At 44.4% G+C, this 27104-nt stretch overlaps 1 protein-coding gene across 1 annotated transcript in view; it reads left to right on the forward strand.

The window, feature by feature from the left end:
* The window catches only part of LOC107130694 (uncharacterized), a 309505-nt gene that overhangs the window by 252336 nt on the left and 30065 nt on the right, over positions 1–27104 (forward strand). The window lies entirely within an intron of this gene.

Consider the following 27104-nt stretch of genomic DNA (forward strand, 5'->3'; position numbering starts at 1 on the left):
GTGTGTGTGTGTTTGTGCTGGTGTGTTTGTATGCATGTGTGTGTGTTTGGTGTGTGTTTGGCATGTGTGTGTGTTTGGTGTGTGTGTCTGGTGTGTATGTGTTTGGTGTGTTGTGTTTGTGTTTGTATGCCTGTGTGTTGTGTGTGTGTGTTTGGTGAATGTGTGTGTTTGTGTGTGTGTACGTATGTTTGGTGTGTGTGTGCATGTGTGTTATGTGCATGTGTGGTGAATGTGTGTGCATTTTGTGTGTGTATTTGTATGTGTGTTGTTCGTGTGTGCGTGTGTTTAGTGTATGTGTGTTTGTATTGGTTGCTAAGCACTTGGTATGTGTCAGGCATCCCCTATTACTAGATGCAGCCTCTTCTTAAAACAGTTTGAATGTCATCATGAAGAGCCATGTATCTCCTTACTTTTTCTGGAAGTTTGGGAAGGGATTCTCATTGGGCCACTTACGTATTTGACTGAGGTTTGCAGTTCCTGTGTCACAGTCCCTCCAGTGTTCTGGGCAGCAGACTGGCATCCAGCCTTTCCTTCTCCTGTCAGAAATGGATTATTCTGGCATCTTCCTTCCATGCCATTTTCAGTTCCCCTAACCTCCAGTCTCTTGAAGCCATTTAGCGTCTCTTGGTACTGAGTAATCCCGTTTATTAAAGCATGGGAAGCTTCCTTAATGGCAAGTGTTGGCACAAATAGTTTTGCAGCCCCAAGGGACAGGGTCATTTGAACTTGGTGACTGGAAAAACGGTCGGTGTGAATAATGCGAAGTGCAGGACCATGGTGATGAATTTCCCTCACCCTCTTTGTTCCTTGTTTTCTTTGTCAGGCAGAATGTTTAACCCATACTTTCCAAGAACTGTGTAGGTGGGTTGCTGGGGACAATTGATTTTTAGAGAAGTGTTGTTTCTTTGGATGTGGAAACCAAGAAGCAAAGAATAATATTGAGCAACAGTCCTCCTGATGACCAGGCCTGGGCTAATTATGGCAATAGTGTTGCAATGTGTTTGGGCCATTATGCAGTATAAGAACACCACTTCCCCTCAAGATGCCCTGGACACAGGGTAATCCTCAGGGCCTTGCTCTAGCCCCATGTCACTCAATGTCAAGTGGATCATCTACTTTCTAAGGCTGTAATTGGTCCTAAAGAAGAAGGAGTGGAGCCTGGCAGGAGGAAGGGACACAGGTATTTGTGTGAGGAATACTGAGTGGTGATGGTAGTTCTGGTACTGCCCTGGCTTGCTGTGTGAGTCTTCTCACCTGTCTGAGCAGTGGGATCACCATCTTTGAGGAGATTGGACTAGGTGGTTTATTTTATTTTATTTTGAGAGAAGATCTTGCTCTGTTGCCCAGGCTGGAGTGCAGTGGTGCAATCTTGGCTCACTGCAACCTCTGTCTCCCGGGTTCAAGCAACTCTCATGCCTCAGCCTCTCAAGTAGCTGGAATTACAGACTTGCACCACCACGCCTGGCTAATTTTTGTATTTTCAGAAGAGATGGGGTTTCACCATGTTGGCCAGGCTGGTCTCGAGCTCCTGGCCTCAGGGGATCTGCCTGCCTCAGCCTCCCAAAGTGCTGGGATCACAGGATGAACCACTGTACTCAGCCTTGGACTAGGTGCTTTCTAAGGAGTGGGGATGGGTCAATGAGAGGGTGCCTTCCCTAAATAAAGGGGCCAGCCCTCCCTTAGCATCCACTTGTTGTATTGTGGGAGGGTGGGTTCAGTGCTGCCAAATTAATTTTTGGACTTTGAATATAATAAAAATTTTTGAATTTTGGATGTAGGCAATAACTTCCAAAATATTTGAAACACCCTGTGGGTGAAATCTGTAGTTGGATAAAGGCCCTAGGACTTTGCTTTGCAACTCAGCATTCATGCATTGCTCTCCGTGGCTTCCTATAGGCTGGGGGCCAGGAGGTGAGGGAAGCTCTTGTGATTTGTTTTGTTTTGAAATTGGTATAAGTATCTTCAAGGAACTAAGAGAGCAAAACCAGACTGGAAGCTGGGTCACAAGATGCTGTTGCCTAGAGACTTAGACAGAGGGCATGGCATTCGCTCCCTCATAGAGGGAGACGGCCGACGGCAGGAGCCTCAGCAGCCCAGCCCCTTAAGATTGATTCCTGGGTCCTCCACCCACTGTCTCTGGCTCTGTGGACTCCATGGCATTCAGAGCTAGGGGAAATCAATTATTTCATCATCTTATTCTTTTCAGTTAATAATTACATTTTGGAGATCTTTGTGTGTGCACATGTGTGTGTACACATACATTATTCTTTTTTAACTGCTGTATAGTATTACTTAAGTATTTTCCCAAACTATTTCTTATACACACACATACACATATACACACACACACACACACAGAGGCCAAACATCTTGTCTTTTTTTGTTTTTTAAAGACAGAGTCTTGCTCTGTCATCCAGGCTGGAGGGCAGTGGGGCAATCATGTTTCACTGCAGGCGTGACCTCCTGGGCTCAAATGATCCTCCTGCCTCAGCCTCACCAAGTAGCTGGGACTACAGACATTCTCCATCACACCCGGTTAATTATTTGACTTTTTTTTTTTGTAGAGAAGGGGTCTCACTACGTTGCTCGGGCTGGTGTCAACCTCCTGGGCTCGAGTGATCCTGCTAACCAGCCTCCCAAAGTGCTGAGACTACAGGCATGAGTCACCGCACCTAGCCCCAAACATCTTACTGGAAAAGCCTTTCTTGGCCACTCTATGCAGACAGGACCCATCTCGCACCTCCATCTTCCCTTTTTTTTTTCTGTCTTAATTGATCACCATAGCACTTATCATCATCTGACCCACCATATAGTTATTTGCTTATTTGTTTGTTGACAGTCTGACACCCCCAACCCCTCATGAACCCCAGGAATGCAGAGACTTCTGTTAATTTTATTAAGTGCTTTATTCCCTGGAAAATGGTAGGTGCCTACTAAATGTTTGTTAAATGCATAAGTCTCTGTTTTGGAGATGACCTCCAGGCCCAGCCTCAGGCACAGAAAGGTAAAGTAACTTAATCAAAATCACCCAGCTCCTGACAGGCAAATCTGGGCCCAGAGCCCATGCTCTAATCTAAATCATTACTACCTGCCTACTGGTAACAAACAAAACCTCAGCGCAGTGCCTGCAACACAATAAGGACTCAGTAAATGTTAAATAAAGGTAATAATGCTTACAACAACAATCTTTGCCCCCAGAAAGATCCTTACCTTGAGGAGATAGCAAGGATTTGAGATGTTCAATATAAAATACCAAGTATGGTGCCTGTGCATAGCTGGCCATCAATGAGTGGTGGCTATCTATTATTATGCTTGTTATTTTATTATACTTTAGCACATTGTGTTGTACTTAAATGCCACTTGTTTGCCCTACTTATCTTTGTCCCTCCTGAGGGTGCAGAGTGAGCCTTATTCATTCCAGCATTCCGACAATCTTGTACATCCATACAATTCTTGGTATGTGGTTGACATACACTACTGTAAGGTCCATGAATGAGTAAGTAGATAAAGGAACGAACAAATGGGCCAGTGGTTTGTTGGGGCCACTCTGGCCAGTGGTTTGGGGACATGCTTCCTGGAGTCTTATCCCCTCTTGTCAGATTCAGGTTTAGGACAACGGTACAGTTGTTCCATTGTTCCCAGATAACATATCCTATCTTAACGTCTTTGCTGGGGCAGCCCTTGGACACACCCTGAGCTCCTGCCCTATCACTGGCCCCACTTGGACCCCTTGTGGGCAGGCACCACTGCAGCCTGCTCTGAAGGGAGCTTTCATGTGGCCGGCCGACCCTACTCCTTGACTCCTCCCTTCTCTCATTGAAAAAAAATGTTTCAGGGGACATTTCTCTCTCCTAAACTTTTTATGTTCCATTGAAGACCTAGAAAACATGTTAAATAAAAATGCTTTGCAACAGCTGACCTGTGTCTTCTGGCTTGTACCCCACAAACACCTTATCTAATGGGTAAGTCAGTTTTTATCTTTATTTTACTACTGAAGAAACTGATGCTTAAGTGTTGCATGCTTTTTAAGTCACATAGTATTAATGAAACAGCCTAAGGCCAGAACCAGCTGTCTGCACGCAACCCCAATGCTTTTTCCACAAGAGTTACCCACATGGCTGTATTTGTTTGTATTTTCCACCCTTACCTGCTTCCAGAAGACTTTGGAAGGGTGTGTTACATATTTAATGATCCAGGGCAACTTTCAAGTCTGTTAGCTCTGTGTGACACCGAGTTGCCCTGTAAGGTGTAATGAGGAGAGGCTTCATAATGAGCTGAAGTGGTTTCTGCAGATGACACCACTCAAGGGTGAGGATGCTTTCCCCTCTGCCATGTTTTCCTTTCCTGTTGGATTTGACTCTTAGATCAGTTGTTCTAAGACTGGGTTGAAGGTTGGAATTGCCTAGAGGATTTTTTAAATCCTGCTGCTGGTACCCCAGCTGCAAAGATTCTGATTTTGTCTGAAATGGGAGCAGGGCATTGGGATTGATAACATCTCCCCAGATGATTCTATTATGCAGTGGAGTTTGAGGACCACGGTCTTAGGGCATCCCTGTTATAGGGATTCTGGGGACTAACAAGAAGCTGCAGACCCCAAACTATTTCAGATGTAGTTCCAGCCCTCCTAAGCAAGTCTTGGCTCAAACCTGCTCACTCGTGCTCAGATTCGTAGCTGCTCACCTTTCAGAAGAAATGACGATGCTGGAAGAGGAAACCAAGGGGACAAGAGAGACGGCAGTCATCCCAACAGCTGTCTTGTGTTGTGCCCCTACTGTGTGCCAGACACTGTCCTAAGCACTTTACTTATATTAACTCATCCAGCTCACAACCAACAAAATGGCCCTAAGAGGCCTCTGTTGATATCATCCCCATTTTCCAAATGAGAAAACTGTCCATGGGGTCGGTCAGTAACTTGTTCAACCTGGGAGTGGCAGAGCTGGGATCTGAAAACCGGGAGCCTGGCTCTGTAGGCTTCTGTTCAAGTGACTGCATCTGTTGCCTTGTGGGATGTTCTTAGAACTGTAGGATACTGGTTGCCACATGGCCGAGAATCTTCTCTCGCTAGTTCATGCTCCATGGTGATGCAGAAGCATAGTTCTAATCTGTCATTCTGTTGCTCGGGAGCCTACACAGCCCCCCGTTGCATCTGGAGGGAGAAGCCAAGCTCCTTAGCACAGCACCTGAGAAATACCCTTTACAGCCTGGCCACTGGCTGAACATTCTTTCACTCTCCATGCCACACTGCTCTGTGAGTACCGTCTGAAGGTCTCCCTTTTCTCTGTCCTCTAAATGCTCACTCTTCAATGTCTAACTCAAATATCCTCTTCTCTAACTTGTTCAGGAAGAGTGAGTGAGGCCCTTTTCTTTGTTCCCCAGGCTCTTAGTTTCTCCATCTCTGATCACATAGATCACAGCCCTTTCTTTGGTTTTCTCCAGGGGACCAAGGAGTGGGGCTCTGCCTTTCTCATGTCTGCTCTCCCTTCACGACCCCCCACAGTGTCTTCAGTGGATGGCCAACCTCTCATGAACAGGATGTCCTCTTGTCTGAGGTTCTACCTTGTTCCAGCCATGGGGTCATACTCTCTTTATCTTTTGACTACCCAAAGGTGTTCTGATTGGGACTGATGCCTTCCTCCAAGGTACTTTGGGCTCCAAAGTGGGCAGTTGACATCTGCTGTGCTTTCTGAGGCCAGGCTTTGGTTTTCGATGAATCCTGAGCTTCAGTGGCGATGTGTTGGCCTTGGGCTTTCTGTGTTCTTGAATTCCTCAGAGTCCAGAAGAAAAGGAAAGCTGACCCTTCCTAGGAAGGACCTGTGAGAAGAGAGGTTGGTGTCTTGCTACTAAGTTCAGCTTGGTTCCGGACTAAGTCACCATGGGCCAGAGGAGGCAGGGACAAGAGAGATGAGATGGTTTCTTGGCCGCTAGAAGGGAAATATTTTTGTTTGCTTGTGTACTTTTGTGGAAATGGTGGCAGTTGCTCACCAAAGAGAACTAAAACTCTTTTACTAGAGCCCCACCAGGGTCTGAAGAGGATGGGCGCATGGGAGCCATTATCTTGTAAAGGACACTGTTGAGATCTTGCTACTGCTGCAGTGAAGAGCACAGGAAAAGCCAAGCTTTTGGATGAATTCTAAGAATTTTTCATGCAGAAACCCATGCATGATGAGAATACAATCTTCATTACAACATTGTTTGACATAGAAAAATGAGACTCAGCTTAAATGCTCATTAGTTAGTGATTGGTTGATTAAATTGTGATCAAATGGAACAGCAATACAGCTGTTTAAAAAATTAGTAAAAAAAAATCAGTATGTGAGATGATGCATCTGTTAATTAACTCAACTTAGCCATTCCACAATGTATACATAATTTAAAACTTCATGTCGTACATTATAAATATATACAATTTTTATTTGTGAATTAAAAATTAATCTAAAAACATTAGTGGCTATATGAAGTAATTGGTAACCATCTTGAAGCTGTATTAACTACCAAAGAGCAATGTCAACCTTAACAACACTGACTTTTTAAAGAATAGGGCCTAGAACAGTGTGTGGAATATGCTAACAGCTACACACTAATGCACAGCCACCAACCCCAGATCAGTTACGTGAACTTCTGCATTCACAAACACATTTAACACACTCTGTGGCTATTGCCTCTTTACTGACCTGAAAGTCAATTCTAGAAGACAGACGCTCCATGAAGGCAGGTCCTAGCCTGCCCATTTGCATTGGTATCTCCAAGGCCAACCTTAGAGAAGGCACACAATAGGCTTTCCACTAATATCTGTGAATGAATGAATGAACAGAAAGAAGAGTTTTCTTTCCACAATGTCCTTCTACCTGCTACTCCTTGAGCATATGAGGCTGGAATCTAAGCCCTGAGGTCACTCACTGCTCTCCTGGGTACTGTCCCCGGCCTCCTGGCCTTTTCCTTGAACTTCTATGCTCTGCAAGGCTTTCTCATTATCCTCTAGGCTACAGAGAAACAAGGAGACAGAGGAGAGCCTTGAAATGGACCTTCAAGATTACAACGTGTAGCTGACATTGTCAGTGAAGTCAGGCAGATCTGACTTTGCTGATTAAGTTAATGTATGAGCCGATCCTCCCCGGAAGCTGGGATCAGCCTACCCGTCTGATGGTGGGCTGGTGAGTCAGACCTCCTGGGGTTTGGGTCCTCGCTCCAGCATGGCTGCCTGTGTGACCTTGGCCACTTTACTTAATACTTAACCTTGCTGAATCTCAATTTCCTGATCTGTAAAAGGAAGCTAAAAATGCTTCTCTTGAGGTTGTAGTGAGGATTAAATGTGATAACATAAGTGAAAGTGCCCTTTGAAGCAAGAGGAAGGTGAAAGTGCTTATTGTGTCAGGAGAAATGTGTGGAGGGCCCCCTGTTGTTCTCAGGTGTCTCATCCTTCTCAGGGAAAAATCCCCACGCCAAGTCAGGAGAGGTTATAATTTGACTCTTTTTTATTCAGGCACTTCTCTTGGCTGCCCAGGGTGTTCAGCTTAAGCAAATAAATTACCCTTCTCCACTGGGCTCTGTGTTCTGTAGCCAGCCATATGTTTAAGCTTGATAGAGATTTTTATCTGGCTGGGTAATATTACCCAGCAAGGGATGACATTTCTTATCAGAGGCCCTGAGGAATCAGAGATAGGAGCCCTTTCTTTCTCCTGGCCTCCAGGCCTCCATGTGCAGGGCTGGTGGGGAGGCTGGGAGGGGCTGGCTGGGCCTGCAGTGGGCATCAGCTGGTCCTCTTTTCTTAAGACAGCACTCCTGTTAGCTGACCTACACAGAAGTAGGTCATTTCGAGATGTTTGCATCTTGGAGCCGCTGATAGAGGCAGGGCAAGGGAGAGTGAATGGGGAAGGAAGGCGGGAGTGTGATGATGCATGCCCAGCTTTGGGCGGAGGCAGAGCACTTGCCTGCGTGGGGCCCTGCCCTTCTCTTGAGAGGCAGGCAGCCCTTTGCTGCAGAGTCAAGGCCTGGGGATTCTGTGTCTCTATAGAGTGAAGGGCACTGGAGACCTACCAGGGGCTGGGCCATTGGAGTGGCGGGTCCTGGGGAGCTTCCATGGGCCCCTCCAGGTCCACTCCTTGCTCTTCGCTGCCTTGCTTTGTGCCCAGAAAGCTGACCTGTGTGGATGCATTATCAGGGGATATTAGGCAAGTGGCTGAACCTCTCTGTGCGTCTGACTCCTTATCTATGGTAACGCTTTTGCATTCCATTGATCTCTTTGCCTCTCATTTGCCCTGAATGTTGAAGGAAAGGACACTGTTGTATCCCCTGAGGGCCTGTCTGAGCCCAAAGTACACGGGGAACAAGGGCTCCAGGGTGGGCAAGAAGATGACTGATGATCACGTGATTTGGAGCTATAGCCTCCATTGGGGACATATGCTCTGGGCTCTTTCTCTCCTGAGTTTTGGGAAGTCCTGGCCTGTGCAGCCTAATTCTCAAGTACTAATCTCGCAATCATAAGAAAGGGAAGGAGAAGTGGTTTTCCTTCTCCCTGGACCCATTCCAGACAGAAGTTCCCGACTTTGCTTCCTTCCTGTTGGTGCCCACTCTGTTTCCTTCCATCCCTCCCTCAACCTCTCCCATCCCAGACCCCATGTTGGGCAACTTGAGTATAACTGTCTCTTCTTCCAGTGGCCAAGTCCAAATTCTGAAAGCACAGTTCTGAACATGTCCCTGTCCAACTGAAAAATAGTAGCTCCATGTCACCCATAGGCTTGAGGTCAGACCTCTCAGGGGGCATTTAAATCCACCGCAACATCACTCCAGCCTGGGAATAAAGCCTGAATGCCTCTGAGCCTCTTATGTGGGGAATCAGTTCTAGTAAACAGGTCTCGCTTCTTGTCTTTTAAACACTACTTTCTTTCCTTGACGTCTGTGCTTTGATCCCATCGTTTCTTCTCCCTTGGATGCCTGAGAGATCCGTGGGCTCTGGCTTCAGAGAGTGCTGGGTTCAGACCTCAGCTCCAACAGTTGCTGGCTCTGTGACCCTAGGAATGTCACCTCACTACTCCAAGCCTTTGTATCCTTGATAGTAACCTGGGCTGATAGTTCCTGCCTGCAGAGTTCCTCTCACAAGAAGGCTAAAGGCTCCTACTGGGGCTTGATTTGTCAGATAAATGAGTGGGGCTTTCCCTAACCTTCGAATTGACTACCCCACTGATTATTCAAACTCCACCTGTCCTCAAGTTCCATTCCATCATTCACTTCCTCTGTGGGTTTTTCTGCCACAAAGTCATCTTCCTCTGTTTGAAAGACTTTTAGTTCCTCAAGTCTGACAGCAAGAGTGGACCTCATCTCTTTCTTTTTGTGTCTGACTTCCCAGCACAGTCTCAATTTCTTCAGGGCATTGGCTGTGGTGTAAGATTCTCAGCTTGAGCACTGGAACCATTGATGGGACGATTGAGAATTCAACTCCAAGATAATGAAAGAGAGTTACTTGTTCTTTAATTGAACAAAATCTGATTGAGTGCACATGGTATGTTATGTCTGTGCTTTGCACTGGAGTTGTAAGGATACATAAAATGAAAGCTCTGTCTTCACATAGCCTATCGTCCAGTGAGGAGGTTGTGTTATTGGGAATCTGTGCCAAGCCTGGGTTGCATAAGACATAGGTAGCTGAGAACCTGGCACTGACTGGGGACTGGGGGAAGTTCCGTGCCCAAGGAGAAGAGTATTCTTCCCTTCAGATGGATGCCCGTAATTTTATCTTTAACTTTTAAGAATTTGATTTTAATGTGTCTCAATGAAGATCTCCTTATGTTTAATCAATTACAAATTATTTGGGCTTCATGGATCTGGATGTTTATTTTCCTCTCCAGATTTGGAAAGTTCTAGGTATTTTTTTCTTTAAATAAACTTTCTATCACCTTCTCCTCTGCTTTTATTCCTCCTCTTGAGTTCCCATAATGTGTATTTTGGTTCACTTGATGGTGTCCCATAAGTCCCATAGGTTTTCTTTTTCATTCTTTTCTTCTTTTTATTCCTCTGACTCATTTCAAATGGCCTGTCTTTGACCCCATTGATTCCATCTTCTGATTGATCAAGTCTGCTGCTGAAGTTCCTTATGGAATTTTTCAGTTCAGTCATTTTGCTTTACCACCAGAATTTCTATTTGAGTCTTTTTTTATAGTTTATATCTCTTTGTTGAACTTCTACTTTGTTCATGTATTCTTTTTCTGATTTTGTTATTTGTGTTCTTTTTTAGTTGAGTTTCTTCAAGACAATTATTTTGAATTCTTTGTCAGACAATGCATAGGTCTCAATGTCTTTAGGATTGGTAACTGGTGCTTTAGTTTGTTTTTTATTCATGTTTACTTGTCTATTTGTAACCCTTGTGGTCTTGTATTGATGTCTACATATTTTAAGAAGTAGAGATCTCTTTTATCCTTTACAAATTAGTTTAGGCCAAGAAAGCTGTTCACCAGTCAAGATATTTTGGGTGGACTGACTGGCAGGGTCTGAGGGCAAGTTTACTGTGGGAATTCTTAAGCAGGCTGGCCTGGTGCCTGAGTCCATGGGTACAGGCCTAGATTCTGGGTCCCTGGGGGTGAGACTGGCACTGAGATACGCTGGGATGGCTTTGTTGACTGTGTTCATGCCTGTAGTATGGGTCTGTGAAGGCCAACCTGGTACTAGGATCTACACTGATGTTGAATGCTTACTTCACTCTCCTTCCTCCACATGAAGGGTATCTCTCTTCATGCTGCACTGTGCTGCCTTGGGGGAAGGGTGATGTGAGTGATGTGAAACTGTTATCCCTACCCTTTTCAATGCATCTTTTATTATTTCTATGCTCCACCCAGGTGCTGTAACTGCTCATATGGATTTCTTAGCTATTGTGAAGGTATATTTTTCATGGATGGTTGTTCAAATTGCTGTTTCTGTGAAGGGATGAACACTGGAAACTACTCTTCTGCCATCTTGCTCACATTACTTTTCTCTTCACAGTGTTATTTAAAATGATACATTTAGTTTTGTTTATTTCACATCTGTGTTCCTTCACTAGATTAGGATCCTGTAAGGGGAAGGATGAGGTCAATTGTGTTTACAACAGTCATAACAATAAAAACCAGTGCTGTTGTCACACTATGTGTAGGGCACTCTTTTAAGTTCTTGATGTTTACCAAATTTTTTTATCCTCGTAAGACCCAACTGAGGTAGAGATACTGTCACTAACTAACTTCATTTTACAGATGAAGAAACCAAGGCACACAAAGGCTAAGTAATATAGTCTAGCTCTCCCATGAAGACAGTAGATGGTAAAACCAGGATTTTAAACCTCGCAGTGGCTCCAGGATTTGTTTATCTAACCACTCTGCCAGACCCTTCTAGTGCTTTCTTCTAGTAACCACCCCAGCAAAGATGCTCAGCAAATGGGTGGTGCGTGAAACAAAGGGTCATTATCCTATTTCTTGGGTAAGTTCTCACCGCAGTTTATGCACTGGACACAGAGTTAACAGCATACTAAAGAGGAAAGGACCTGGATCTAGGAATTTAGCACAGTTAGATTGAGATCTGCGCTCACCCATTCATTAAGTGACTATGAGCAAACTATTTAACTTCATTAAGTCTTGGTTTTCTTAGATCAATGTGGAAGCAATGCATTAATAATTTCCTATTAATCTTACTTTAATAGTAGAAAAAAAAAACAGATGATCGAATAGATTATAGTGAGTGCTCAGTCAACTGCCATCTTGGAGGGGTCTATATATATGTGTTTGTGTGTCTGTGTGTGTGTGTGTGTATATATATATATAAAATACCTATATATAGGTACATATATGTAATACCTATATATAAAGGTGTATATATAAAATACCCATATATACCTATATGTGTATATAGACCCATATATATGCACACCTATATATATAAAATACCTATATATTTTGTATATATGGGTATTTTTTATATATATGTGTGTGTGTATATATATATATGTATTATCAGCTTTAGCTTTTTTCATCCATGAGCTGAGAATGTGATGCAGTCCTGCCTGATGTCCACACAGGCTCCTCAGAATGGCTTTGTTTTACTAGAGAGGTTACCCCTAGGAAACGAGTTCAATCCCTTGCCCCTAAATAGACTAGAGGCAGCATGTTTATGAGACAGGAAAGGATGTGAGTGATGTGAGTTTCTTAGCTGGTTTTGGAACAGAACAGAGGCTCTTTACGATGATGCCAGTGCTCCTAATTAATGATCATAACAAGTCTCCTGTTCTCAGCATCTGTCAGTAGGTGCAGCTGCACTAGCGCAGTGGACTGGCTGAGCAACCAGGAGTCTGGGGCAAGGCCAGGCCAGGGCAGCCAGCCTGTATCTCCAAGTGCCCAGCTGGTTCCGTCCTTGTATCTGACAGGGCCCTCTGATCTTCCTGCATACAATGGATTGCAGGGAAAAAGAAACTTCCTGGCCTGATTGACACAAATTTGTAGGAAACAGCTGCCTTTAGTGGGGACAAAAAAGCAAAATTCAGTGTGAGTGATAACCTCTTGCCAGTCTGGGTTCTGGGTTTCATATCTGCTGGTGACTGTAGGAGGTGGTGGGAGGATGTGAATTCCTACAAATGCTAAGTTAGCATCCATTGTGTGACAACAGGGTGAGAACCTCCTATTGGTGCTCCCAACAAATAGGAAGAGAAGAGCCTGGGTTTTGGGGGTTCCCAAGTTTTTGAGGTTTCACCAGTGACTTACTTTATTGCTACCAGGAAATGCATGATGTACTCTGTACCCCACTTTCTTTGTAGTGGCAAAATGGTATTTGTTAGACTTCTTCCACAGTTGAAAGTAGGTTGCTATGGCAATGACCTGTGCCTAAGATGAAGCTGAAGAGAAGTATGGAAAGAACTTGACAGTTCTTGACAATGAATGTAATGCACTTAATACACTGCCTGGCCCAGTGCTCAACACATAATGCTGGTTATTCTAAAATTTATACTTTACTGCAGGCCATGTAGGTGCATGAATCAGTTCTCTATTTGCTGCACATCAAACCATAACAAAATGTAGTAGCTTAAAACAACAACTTATTTTTCTCACAGTTCTATTGGTTGGCTGAGCTCTGCTGGTGGTTTTTCTGTTCCACATGGGAGCATTTGGAATCAGTGTGTGGCTGCATTAAATTAGGAGTCTGGTGCTTCAGCTGGGGTGAATGGAGTGGCTGGCGGCCTCTCTCTTGCCGTGAGGTCTCTCATCATGAGCAGTCTAGCTCAACCTTCTTTATGGTAGGTTGGGTAGCTGAATCCCAAGTGGGTAGATGTGAAAGTTTCCTGAGGGCTAGATGTAGAACTAGGACAGCATCATTTCCATCACCTTCCCCTGATAAAGCAGCCACAGACCAGCCCAGACTCAAGGCAGGGAAACCGACTCCAACTCTTGATGGGAGAAGCAATACGCACATGCATGTACAGAAATGGGAGGACTCATATCACTCATTACTGGGCACAGCCCACCCCGGGCACAAGTTGCTTTTCAAGTTTATGACTCTCAGCTTCTACTCTGCTTAACCTCTTGGGTTGGTTTATAATAATGTAGTGACCTCTGAACAGAAACTCTGGAGCCAGCCTGTCCTTTTCAAATCCTGCCTCTGCCACTGACTAGCCTTGGGACCTTAGGTGAGTTTCTTACTTCTTTCATGCCTCAGGTTCCTTGTAAAGGAAATGGGGATAATGTTGGTACTAAAGTGGAACTTGTGTGAGGATTAATTGAAATAGGAGTGTGTGTGTATTCATGCCTACACGCATATGCATGCCTGTATACATGCGTTCATGTATTTACATTTGAATGTGTGTGTATGTGTACTCATATATGCATACATATGTGTCTGTGTACACACCTGCATATGTATATATATTTATATGTACAATATATATTCATTGCGTGTATACATAAAATTGCATGCATAGCTCGCAAAGATGTTTCCCTGTTTATACATATGTTTGCAGCCTGTACAGAAGTCCCAGGCTGCTTTGCCCCGGGCCCTGCCCCAGTGTATTTGAGAAAATTTTACCACTGGGCTTGAGAGCTGGTCTTCAGCTGGGTGTTGAACTGGGACCTCCCGAAGCCAATGCCTAGTGCCTTCTCCACCACACGAATGGTTCTCAAGATTGCCTTTGGGATGCATCAGATGTGTGTCAGTGGGTCTTGGTAAAATACAGAATCCTGGGCCCCACCCCAGGCCTGCTGACTCTAAGAGATTGACCTAGAATCACCCCAGTTACTCTGTAACTGTAAGCATCACAGGTGCTTCTGATCATGGCGGGTCCCTGGCAGCCCATGCTTGCCCCAGCAGTACCTTCTTTACTCTCTGGTTAATTCATTTTCCTTTCCCTCCCCAGAAAAATTGAATGCATTCTATTCATGCACAGCCATGATCTCAGAGGAGTGCAGAACACAGGGCCAGTTTCACATTTGGAGTTTTAGTTTAGTTTAGCTTCCCGCATCATTGAGAGAGACAGGGTTATTCTCACCTCACCGCTTCCAGGCTGAGCTGACGTCAAGTTTAGCTGTGAGATGACCAGACCACCCTGGGCCTCCCTCCCATTCAGAATGAGCTGATTTACCCCACGTCCAGCTTCTGGGTGATATGACCTCATTGCTTTGTAAGTTCCCTGAGGCCTTCCCACTAAGAAAATTACAACTGCTCTTTATTGAGCATCAATACTATATAAAAGTGTTGCTTTTCTTATTACTTACCATGTAGAAAAGGTATTATTGCCCCGAAGCTAGGGGATAATAGCTTACAAAAGGGCACAGAACAAGGATTCAAACCCTTATGACCTAACTGGAAAAACCTTTCTCTTTCTACTATACCAGCAGTGAGATGTGTTAAGATTTGTTTTCATGGCCCTAGGTACTAAATGCTTCCTAAATACTTCTCTTTAATATATGTGAACAAAAACCTGCAGGGAAATTTTATCCAATTTCAAATGTACAGATTGTCTTTGGGGTTACAAACAAACACCAAAAAGTCAGGAGCCACCCTGGCGCTGGCTGAGGTGGGAGGCAGAGAATGAGGTGTCCGTCCCTCCAAGGCGTGGTGACCTAGAATCCCACTGCTCACTGCCTCTCTGTTCAGCCTTTCAGTTCATAAACATGCTTTCCTCCCTGCATTTTGGCATCCATCGTCATTTAAATTCCAGGTCGTCATCCTTGTAGAATGAGGTTGGGATCTCGGCATTAAGTCTCCCCCACAGTGTGTGTAGGGCCTTGCCATTTGCAGAACACTTCCAGAGCCTTTGCTTATCCTGACAGCTGCGAGAGGTTACCCTGTTTGTGAGTGAGGAAAAGAAAGACTCACATGGTGGTATCATTGGCCTAACTTTCAATCCAAACACTAGTCTCATCGTGGATACCAGAAGGTCTTCCGTTAAATTGATCCAAAGCTGATTGTGTGGGATGTCAACCAATCCTGAGATCAAATTAGCGGAAGAGGCTGGACCCTTCATCAGGAGCTGGGGCTCTTGTCTGAAAATGCTATAGAACATCAGCGCCACTGAATGAACGGACGTGGTTACCTGACCAGCTTTCCTTCTCAACATGGAGCTCTGTCTGTCTCATCTCTCTCGATTCTTCAGTGCATAACCCAGTTCCTAGCTTGTGATGGATCCTTCCTAAGGCTATATTGGATAAATTAATGAATAGTGATTCTACCTAACCAATTAAATCACTGGGAGTTTTGAACTCTTGTCCAACATCAGTTTTATTTCTCATCTTGCTGTAAAGCAGTACATACCTCTTCTAGAAAAAGTGAAAAATCCTTATATCACTTAGATGTAACTAATTAAACAAACTGATTCATGTATATGTGTGTGTGTGTGTCTGTGTATGTGTGTAGTTGTATGGTGGTATACACATTAGTTTGTAAATAGCTCTTCTACTAAATACATTGACAAATATACTTTGACATCAACATGTGCACTTCTACTACATCACCATTTGATTGCTTGGACACCAGCTGTCACCATTGTTCAGACCCAAGTGGCAAAACCCTTTGAATTTTTCTAAGTGTCTAGGGCAGACACTGAGAAAATGAATTCAACTTTGACACTATTATAAACAGTGTTGCCATGAATATTCCTAAAGCGAAATCTTTGTGAATATGTTTTCCTACTTTATTAGGACATATTCCCATAAACTAGAATGGCTGAAACAAGGGCTGGTTAGGCTATTGAGGTTGCGGAGTTCCCTTTCAAAAAGTGGGGACCAGTGTCTCCTTCCACCCCCAGCATAAGAGACAAGCATGTCCCCGAGCTCTCCAGGGTGGATTTACCTTTCCAGCCTCATCTGTTTGGCACTCGGTATTGCACCAGACACATGGCTGTTCTCAGGCCATCATCCCTTCTTTAGGGAGTCTCCCTCACTACTTACTGTGTAGTGAGTGCCCTTTTATTCCTCCTTCTAGCCCTTGCTTTGTGCAACACACATCTCAGATTAATTAAATCATGATTTGTATTGTTTGGAGCTGAGCCCAAGTGAGTCAGTTCCCTGTTGTGTCCTGGTGGCCAGGACATATTTTATCGTGGATAGAAGCAATGGCTCACGTCAGAAAGACCTGGATTTACAATGACTCTGCCTCTTTTCTTGCCTGAGTCCTGGCTTTCTCATGTGAGAGCCCCCTTTGTACAATTATGATAAGGTTTGAATGAGACACGGCAGGGAAAGGCTCAGTACGCAGCTCAACACAGGTGAACTCTCAGCCGTTGTTGCCCAGGCTCAATGGCTAAGCAGGGCAGTTGACTATGTGCTGGACACTGTTTATGTGTTTTACGTCAGGGATGGGCAAACTATGCCTCATGGGCCAAATCTGTCCCCATCACTATTTGTACAATCCAAGTGTGAAGAACGGTTTTTACATTTTTTAATGGTAGTGAAGAAAATCGAGAGAAGAAGGATATTTTGTGGTACATGAAAATTACGTGAAATGAAAATGGAAATTTCAGCCGGGCACGGTGGCTCAAGCCTGTAATCCCAGCACTTTGGGAGGCTGAGACGGGCGGATCACAAGGTCAGGAGATCGAGACCATCCTGGCTAACACGGTGAAACCCCGTCTCTACTAAAAAATACAAAAAACTAGCCGGGCGAGGTGGCGGGCGCCTGTGGTCCCAGCTACTCCGGAGGCTGAGGCAGGAGAATGGCGTAAACCCGGGAGGCGGAGCTTGCAGTGAGCTGAGATCTGGCCACTGCACTCCAGCCTGGGCGACAGAGCCAGACTCAGTCTCAAAAAAAAAAAAAAAAAGAAAATGGAAATTTCAGTGTCCATAAATAACATTTTATTAAACATAGCAGACCCTTTTTCTTAACATATCGCCTATGGCTGCATTATGCTACAATAGCAGAGATGAGGAGGGGCAGTAAGGCCAGCTGCCCCACAATGCCCAAGATATTGAATGTCTGGCACTTTACAAGAAGAGTTTGCTGACCCCTGGGTTACATGTGTAAGCTCATCCAGTCCTGCATAGTGTCAGCAGTTATCATACCATCCCCATTTTACACATGGGGAAGTGAGTTGCAAACAGGTTCAGCAACTACCTGAAGCCACATGCAGCATGGAAGTGGTAGAGTTGGGGTCTGGTTCCCAGAGCTGGGACTCCTCATCGCTTACCCATAGGGTAAGTCATTGCTCTTTGCAGGTGAGGAATTGTGAGGCAGGAAAAGAGAAAGTCATGCACTAATGTATGGTAGAATAAGAATGTAGAGGCCGGGCGCGGTGGCTCACGCCTGTAATCCCAGCACTTTGGGAGGCTGAGGCGGGAGGATCACAAGGTCAGGAGGTCGAGACCATCCTGGCTAACATGGTGAAACCCTGTCTCTACTAAAAATACAAAAAATTAGCCAGATGTGGCAGTATGCACCTGTAGTCCCAGCTGCTGGGGAGGCTGAGGCAGGAGAATGGCGTGAACCCAGGAGGCGGAGCTTGCAGTGAGCCGAAATCACGCCACTGTACTCCAGCCTGGGCGACAGAGAGAGACTCCGTCAAAACAAAAAAAAAAAAAAAAAGGAATTTAGAACCAGGTTCATTGCTCTCAAAGTTCTTGGTCTCGCTCTCATGATGAGCTCCTTCCACCACTCTAGTCTCCTAGGATCATCCTAGGATCACCTGCTAAACACAGGGCCAGACACACAGAGGCATTCAAGATATCCCTATAAATGCAGCCACTTGATAGCAATGTCAGGACTAAATGTGGTTATGTACTTCCTACTAAACATAAGCTTAATAAATGTTCGTGGAATAAACAAATGAATGTGATGAATAGTTTCTGGACTCTCAGAGTTTAACCTCTGGGAGCAGGGCAGGGATTCCTGAGGAAAGCAGCCAACTCCTCAACCTTCTCGTGGGAGGGAAGGAGACCTTCCTTCCTGAACACCAATTATGCTTCCCAGGTGGCATGGGGTCCTTGGGCCACAGTGCCAAACACTTTTGCAGTTAAACTTCTGATAAAGGAAAACTGGTCTGTCTTATCCGTCCGTTACAATTGTCTTTACTTTTTTTGATTCTGAATTTTTTTTTCTTTAAACAGCTTTGTTAAGATATAATGTACATATCATACAATTTACCAATTTTAGAATATTTTCCTCATCTCAAAAGAAAGTCTGTACCCTTTACATATCACCTCCCAATCTCCCTTCTATCTCCAGTCCTAGGCAACCACTGAATTTTTTTTTTTTTTTTTTTTTTTTGAGATGGAGTCTCTCTCTGTCACCCAGACCGGAGTGCAGTGGCATGATCTTGGCTCAGTGTAACCTCCACCTCCCAGGTTCAAGTGATTCTCCTGCCTCAGCCTTCCAAGTAGCTGGGAGTACAGGCGTAAGTCACCACACCCGGCTAATTTTTGTATTTTTAGTAGAGACGGGGTTTCACCATGTTGGCTAGGCTGGTCTCAAACTCCTGACCTCAAGTGATCTGCCTACCTCGGCCTCCAAAATGCTGGGATTACAGGTGTGAGCCACCACGCCTGGCCATGGATTCCCCTATTATAGACGTTTCATGTAAACGGAATCACAGAATATATGGTCACAGAAAGAAAGAAAGAGAATATTCTTTCACTTAGCATAATGTTTTCAAGGTTCATCTAAGCTACTTCATTCTTTTTTATGGCCAAATATATTCCATTGTATGAATATATGCCCCATTTTATTTACTCATTCATTAGTTGATGGACACTGGGTTGTTTCTTTGGTGGTGGGGCTGTTATGGTTAATTCTGCGCTGAAGGTTCATACAAGACTTCGTATGGGTGTATGTTTTCGTTTGTCTTGGGCATGTATATACCTAGGAGTGGAATTGCTGGGTCATATGGTACTCTATGTATTACCTTTTGAGCACCTATTAAACTCTTTTCCAAAGTGTCTACCCTGTTTTACATTCCTGCTAGAAGCTGCTTGTTCTTGCTCATTATTCATGTTTATCTTTAAACACAGAACGTGACTCCATTCATATGACTGTGCTAGAAGTCAGTACAGTGGTTTTCTCTGGGATGATGGCAGAGGCAACTGTGAAAGACACAGGAACACCTGGGAGAAGGAAACGTTCTGTGTGTTGCTGGTTTGGTGCATTTGAATACTTGCATTTGTCAAACCCATCAAACTGTTTACCAATTGAGCATTTCACTGCCTGTGACTTATGCCCGATTTAAAAAAAAAAAAAATGTACAAATGAAAAAACATAAAAAGAGAGGAAAAAGCAGAATATCTGTATTTTAATTATCACATGACCTGACTGGCTGCTTATCTTTCCCACCTTTCCATGGACACAGGGCCAGTGCCTGGCGGGCAAGGACACGTGCAAGAAAAGCTCTTAATTGATGTGATTAACTACATCTCAATAGGGAGCCTCGTTAACAACAGGGGAGTGAAAAGGAGGCTATTTTTCACTCTCCCAACTAGTGGATGCCTGGAAGGGGTGATGGGGGCACTGGGAGGGCTGCTCCCTGCGGTGCAGGGGCAGGCAGGACAGCTGGTTTTTCCTTTGGCGTTAAGATAATTTAAAAAAAATTATTTTCTCTCAATTGCTACAAAACCTATTCTTCATTTTCATCTATGAGGAGGAGGAAACCAACTTAATTTTTGTTTAGTGCGTTTCTGAAGGCCGCATTATCTACCAGAACACAACATTTAGTAGGATACTCTTTAACCCTTCCTAAACGCATCTGTTCGGAGGAGCAGACAACAGGAAACAAACAAATAAAAAATACGTGAAGGATTTCCTCTTTCCCCCTTAGAATGTGGAAAGAAATGTATGGACTGACATAAATTCACAGAAGGTGAGAACTGGGCAAGCAAACGCATTATCCATGTTCTTAAAAAGGCAAAATTCTATACGTTTTGATAAAATTTCAAAAATAGTATGTCATTTGTAGGCTAGAAAAAATATGTATTTGCTAGTAAACATATAGACGTATGAAAACACTATTACTTGAGGGAGGATGTGGTTATACGTGTATTTTTTTTTCTTATTGCTAATCTGTTGATTTATTTTTTTCCAATAACCACTGGTTGCTTGTGAATTAAATCGTTGAGAAATTACTTGGGTTGTTCTCTCTGATTCGAGAGATCAGTTTACTCAGGTTCCCTCTTTCTAGAACAGGCTTCCTTCTCCCAACCCTCCTACGTTTAAAGCTAGGGAACTTTCAGGCAGCACTGCATGGGGCACTGAACATGAACTTTGTGGTTAGCTGGGTCAGGGTTTGATCTTGCAGTATCTGGGGCAAGTCACAGATCTTTTCTGTGTCTTGGTTTCCTCACTGGAAGAAAGGGACAGATAAGGCTCTCCCCACTGGACTGATGTGAGACATACGTAGGAATCCCTAGCACAGTACTTGGCCTTTTGAATTAGTTTACCCTTTCTTTCCAACCTACCCCTTTATCCTGGACTTTCCTGGCACCATGAAAACCAGCACTCAGCAGTATAGTTTGATGACTTCTTATTGCTAGGTTTCATCTCTAATTGTTGCAGATGCTTAAATACACACGCAGGCCAGGCACAGTGGCTCAAGCCTGTAATCCCAGCACTTTGGGAGTCTGAGGTGGGAGGATCACTTGAGGTCAGAAGTGACCAACATGTTAAAACTCCATCTCTACCAAAACTACAAAAATTAGCCAGGCGTGGTGGAGGACTCCTATAATCCTAGCTATTCTGAGACACAAGAATCGCTTGAACTCAGGAAGTGGAGTTTGCAGTGAGCTGAGATTGCACCACTACACTGCAGCCTGGGCAACAGCGTGAGACTCTGTGTCAAAAAATAAATAAATAAAATTTGAGATTCTGTTTCAAAAAATAAAGTAAATACATATGGGTATAACATTTGGTATGTGTGTGCATTTGTGTGCATATGTGTGTGTGTACCAGATGTACACATATAGGTACATATATGTACAATGCAACTTTTGTGTGTGTGGCTCAAGCCAGGCAGAGACAGACAGAGAGTAGATGATCTCACTCATGTGTGAAATCTAAAATAGCTGATCTCAAAGAAGTAGAAAGGAGCGTGGTGGTTGTCAGGGTCTGGGGAGGGGGTTGGGGAGATATTGGCCAAAGGATATAAAATTTCAGTTAGACAGGAGGAATGAGTTCAAGAAGTCGATTTTGACTATAGTTAATAATGTGTTGTATTCATGAACAATGCTAAGAGAGTGGATGTAAAGTGTTCTTACCACAAAAAGGACGACCACATGTGGTAATGTATATGTTAATTAGCTAGATTTAGTAATTCCATAATGTATACACCGTGTCTTTCAAAACATCATGTTGTAAATAGTAAATACATACAATTTTATCTGTGAATTAAAAAAAAAAAAAAAAACATTAAACAAAACCTCCACCCCCGCGGATGAGTTAAGACCGCTCACTGATGGAGCTAGTATGTACTACTAACTAAAGCTAGAACTCATTGCCGCAAACATCTGGGTGACAGCGCTATTGATAGTCCTTCCTGTAGTACCCGTCCCTGGCAGAAACACCTTCAGCCTTCAGGCTGGGTGCCCAATGATATGCTAGAAATACTAACTCCTGCAAATCACCAGAGGGGATGCAATCCCAGAGTGTTTGAGTACTGTTTTCCGGGTCTGGAGGAGGGGCTCAACAGAGTGATTCATGGTTTTGCAAAATGTGTTTACTCTGGTGGAACGTGTGGGCTCACGTGGGCAGAAGCACATTTGCACACATGCAAAATGTAAGCCATGCACTGTCATCTTTTCACCCTTGTTTGGTCACCTTTGTAACCTTCCTTCCTCCTCCCTAGTTGCCTCCCCCAGCCCATTTCCTCGGCATCTTTTTATGGCAGTGGTTTTCAAACCTCAGTTTGCAAATGATCATCTGGGAAACATGCTATAATGGAGATTCCTGGGTTCCCCCAACAGATTTTCTAATTCAGTGGGTCTAGGGTGGGGCCCTGCCTGCAAATGACATTTTTACCGAACATTTGAGATAGTCCCATTTGACCGGTTAAGTGCTATAAACAGAGTGTCTGGGACTTATCGATACTTCAAAGACCCACAAACAACCTTGAGAACAAACATGTAAAATTCTTAGCTTAAAAATATGAAAACAAACTGCAAACTAGAAATAGTTATAGTGTATGTTTTATAGAACTTTATGTCAATTTGTCAAGTTTGCCTCAACTTTCACAGTTACATAGGAATTATTTTTTAATGAAGGATATGAGTGCAATTAATGTATTTGATACAATGTGTGTGAGGCCTACAAAAGCCTTATAAAAGCTGTAACTCCATCCACCCTGCTCTGAGAAATATGCCCCGAGATGATTTCTTGCTTGTAGCATTTTAGATCTGGAAGGCCCCTTAGAAATGTCCTTCTTCAATACCCAGATTTTACTATCAGAGAAACAGAGGCCTACAGGGGAAATGACTTGCCCAAGTTTGCACAGAAAGTCCCTGAAGAGGCCAGACTAGAGTGAAGCATTCGCAATTTACGTGCATGTGCATGCGTGTGCAAGGGCTGGTTACATCCCCCTCAGAAGTATCTTCTTTTTTATTTTTATTTTTTCGAGACACAATTTCACTCTATCTCCCAGGCTGGAGTGCAGTGGTGCGATCTCAGCTCACTGCAATCTGCTCCTCCCGGATTCAAGTGATTCTCATGCCTCAGCCTCCAGAGTAGCTGGGATTACAGGCATAAGCCACCACGCCTGGCTAATTTTTGTGTTATTAGTAGAGACAGGGTTTTACCGTGTTGGCCAGGCTGGTCTCGAACTCCTGACCGCAAGCTATCCACCCACCTCAATCTCCCAAAGTGCTGGGGTTGCAGGTGTGAACCACCACGCCCAGCCAGAAGTCTCTTCTTCGTTTCTCTTTCACTTTGGCTGTTTTTTCCCTTTGGTCCCTATGTTCTCAGGCCAGTCTGAAACCTGGCCGTGATCCCTGAGGGTAAGGAGAAAGGTTAGTTGGGAGGTCTCAGATTTGAAATTAATAGGCATAGTATCTGTCAAGACCAGTCTTCAGCTTAAGTCCCTATAGGGGGAAAGGGAGAGGAAATGCACCTAGAGGGGAAGAAGTGCTGAGTCATGTCACTTCAAGTAGACACATGAAAAGCTGGCTAACTTCTCAGCAGCCCACTGAGTTCCGACTATGTGCTGGACATTGTGCACACTAAATTAAGCTGACAGAGTCCCTTCCCTGTGGAACCTCTTCATTCACCTACTCATTTCACAAATATTTACTGAGCATCCTACTGTGTGCCCCACACTGCCAACGAAGCAGATATGGAGCTTAGAACCTGGTCTGTGAGACAGGCAACAATAGATGACAGATCCTTAAACAATTAAGGCATTTCAGTTAAGATATTTCAGATAGTGACAATTACTATGAAGAAAATAGAACAAGATGATGAGAAGGAAAGTGGCTGGATGCAGAGCATGCCATTTTAAAATAAGTTCTTGCTATTTGAATGGATGAATAGTAAATTCCATGTGACCTGAAAGGGGATATACTTAGGCCATTTATTGTTTCTGACTCTGCCTTCCGCAGAGTAAGACTGAACTTTCTTGCCCATGGTGAGCAATTCTGGCCAAGGAGTAGTGAGCAGAATTGACATGTCATTTCTGTCCTTCATGTTGGAATTCTAGTGAGAAACCCTCCAGAGGTCACTCTCTCTTCTGGCCTGCTGCTGAGCAGTGCTGTGTGTAGAGGCTGCCACACTGGCCTGGTCTGGATGATGCTGAGATTGAGCATGATCTCAGGTTGACCTGTGATGAACATGCAGCTGAAAAAAGAAATTCATCTTTGTTGCTTTAAACCACTAAAATTTGGAAAGACATGTTAGTGCAGTGTAACAGCGTCACTTCTGACTAATACTGATACAACCTGCAAGGCAAAATAAGTTTGAACTGTCACTCTGGATCCACTGGTAGGAGTTTTCTTGGCCCTGAATGGGAAACAACTCTGAGGTTCCAACTGGGCCCTGTAGGAAATTGGGCTGTAATGAATTGGTGTTGACCACCATGCCTGTAGGTGGGAGGTGGCAGCTCTGGTACCACATGCCTGTCTTCCTGCTTTCACTTTCATAGGAGGTTCTCAACTGGATCTTTTTCTAGTCTGTTCTGAGCATCTATCCTCACAAATGATTCTCATCAGCTGCACTGCTTTATGGGGTCTTCACTCATCTCTTTCTAGGGCAGATTCTTCTGCTTGGGTTTTAAGGGTCTCAAAATTCTGACCCTAACACACCCTTCCTCAGGGGACTTCTTGCTGGCCACTGAGCATGCAGTACCCCTTCCCTGCTCTAGGCCTTGATCACTGAATGCTATCCTCTCACCCCACCCCCTGCACACCTACCTGTCCTGTGGGTATCCTTTAAATCTGGCTCTCAGAGGACTTTCCTTTGCAGCCACAGTGACCCTGCTCTCCTGAACCCAGACCACACAGTGCCCACACTCAATTAATCTTTGACAATCTTGTTTTATCTTACACTTCATTGCTGCATGGTTATCTAACAATCCTCATGTTGAAGTCTCAACTCCCTAACTAGGTTATACACTCAAGGAATGGCCTGGGTTTTGCAATTACTCATCACAATGTCTTGGTGATAACAGGCACTTGAGAAATAAGTTTTTGAAGAGTTGATTGGATTGGCTGTGTGGGGCTAGAGAATAGAAGGGGAAAACTGACATGGAGTTGTCCAATGGTCATTGTCCAGATCATTCTTCCTGTCCTGTCTCCCGGGCCCGTCCTTCCTTCCATGGCTGGCACAGTCCCCATGTGATGTCCCCTTCCTGAAATGGTTAGACTTCTAATCAAAAGGTCTGGAGCAGCTCAGTACAAGCCATTGCAGTGGGAAACTCAGAAAAGGAACACACAGGGTATCTCGGCAGGATGAGACTAGGCAGCGATTCAACTTTAGGGGAAAGGGGAGGCTTCCCAGGGGAACGGATGTTTAGGCTCTTCCCAGAAGGAGGTGTGGGGATTAACCCAACAGAGGGGCCAGAGGAATGCGCTGTGGAGATCCCAACCTAGGCCTGGGCTGGAGAACTGGAGTTAGGGGCGAGCTGGAGCAACCTGTGACCAGTGACCAGGGATGGGGCTGGAAGAGTGATGTGGGACCTCCCTGCTTGCAGGAAGGAACTCGACCTTATCCTTAGCCCTGAGGGATGCCCCAGAGGGATTTTAAGGATGGAAGAGACTGATCTTGCTGTCTTCATGCCCTTATTTCATTTCATTTACTGCCTTTCCTCTCCTGACTCTGCTCTTCTTTTTCTATTCTTGGACTAACATACTTTGTGTTTTTTTTGGTTATCTTATTTGAAAATCAATATAACCACATCTATAAAAACACTTTTAAAGAATGCCCAAACCCCAGAACCGTCATCTCACCCAATTACAACTCTTGCCTTCGTGTCTGCTTGGCCTCCTGCCCCCTCTTCCTGCTGTGTGTGCATACATTTTATAGAGATGTGTCCTCAGTGGACATGGGATTTTTTTTTTCTCTTCTGCAGTTTTTTACACAAACGTTTTCATTTGTTGTTCCTGTTTTTCCTCCTTTCCCAGGAGGCTTTAGGTTCCTACTCTCCTCTCCCTGACTTTCTCACTGTCCCATCCACCGCTCCACCCCTCAGGCCTGCCTATGTGAAAGAGGTCTGTTTCTATGCAGAAAATCCACTTTAGCAAGATGTGGGCGCCCTTACACAGACCTCAGAAGAGGAAAATAGCACATCAGTGAACTTGGGGTCCCTGAGAGTCACAGTGATGTTCACCAGAACCAGACAATGGTAATGTACCTCCCCCATCAGGTTGCCAAAAATTAGAATAGGTTTTGTGTTTTTGTTGTTGTTGTTGTTTTGAGACGGAGTCTTGCTCTGTCACTAGGCTGGAGTGCAGTGGCATGATTTCTTGGCTCACTGAAACCTCCACCTCCTGGGTTCCAGCAATTCTCCTGCCTCAGCCTCCTAAGTAGCTGGGATTACAGTTGTACACCATCATGCCTAGCTAATTTTTGTATTTTTAGTAGAGACGGGGTTTCACCATGTTGGCCAGGATGGTCTCGATCTCCTGACCTCATGATTCGCCCATCTTGGCATCTCAAAGCGTTGGGATTACAGGAGTGAGCCACCGCGCCTAGCCGGTTTTGGGGTTTATTTTAAGAATGTGTCAGAGCCTGGCATATGCCTCCATTGCCAGTGGCAGCATAATTTGTTCTTTTGGAGTACCAATTTGTCAAGAGGCATCAAAGCCTTACTTTGACCTTCTAACCCTATTTGGGAAGTTTATTTAGAAGAGAGTGTCCAGAAAACGAGAAAGCTGTGTGCCAAAGGGGATTCTTGCAGCCTATTGCACTTAAGGGCAAAATTAGAAACAAAGCGGACTCCAGGGACACACGGTCCTTCTGTTTCACGGAATCTTTCCCAGACATCTGAAGGGTCCTGGTGGAGAAGAGGTAGCACCTTAAGGAGAGCGGTGACAACCTGTGATGTGATAATTACATAAGGCATTGCGTCCTTCCTGAGATTACAGAAAACCTGTCTAGGGAGAGGCTAGCTGTTCACTGGAAAAATGAAGGTTTTACCTGCTTGGAATAATAAGAGCATGACAGCTTCTTTTTTCTCTTCTTTCTTCTCATCTCTTCTCTTTTTCATAACT

This window comes from Macaca fascicularis, chromosome 8 (genome assembly GCF_037993035.2).
Source record: "Macaca fascicularis isolate 582-1 chromosome 8, T2T-MFA8v1.1".
In the NCBI taxonomy this organism is placed as follows: domain Eukaryota; kingdom Metazoa; phylum Chordata; class Mammalia; order Primates; family Cercopithecidae; genus Macaca; species Macaca fascicularis.